The 208-nt window shown below is 35.6% G+C and overlaps 1 protein-coding gene across 1 annotated transcript in view; it reads right to left on the reverse strand.

The window, feature by feature from the left end:
* Positions 1-208, reverse strand: part of LOC107664309 (disks large homolog 3-like) — a gene marked incomplete at its 3' end in the record, with an annotated part of 110631 nt that overhangs the window by 7620 nt on the left and 102803 nt on the right. The gene's annotated exons all lie outside the window — the stretch shown is intronic.

Consider the following 208-nt stretch of genomic DNA (forward strand, 5'->3'; position numbering starts at 1 on the left):
ATGTTACATTCATTTAGTTGACTAGTGCTATACGCTGTATTAACAAAAACATTAATGGCATAAATAAAAACACTTACACTGACAAGCTACGCAATATCGCGTTTATAATCGAATGCGACTCATCTGCGATTATGAACGCATTGATCTGCTACTAGGGTTGCCAACTTCAGAAAAGGAAAATAAGGGACAATCGTGGTTTTTCATAGAA

Source organism: Sinocyclocheilus anshuiensis, unplaced genomic scaffold, assembly GCF_001515605.1.
Source record: "Sinocyclocheilus anshuiensis isolate Anshui unplaced genomic scaffold, SAMN03320099.WGS_v1.1 scaffold111, whole genome shotgun sequence".
NCBI lineage: Eukaryota > Metazoa > Chordata > Actinopteri > Cypriniformes > Cyprinidae > Sinocyclocheilus > Sinocyclocheilus anshuiensis.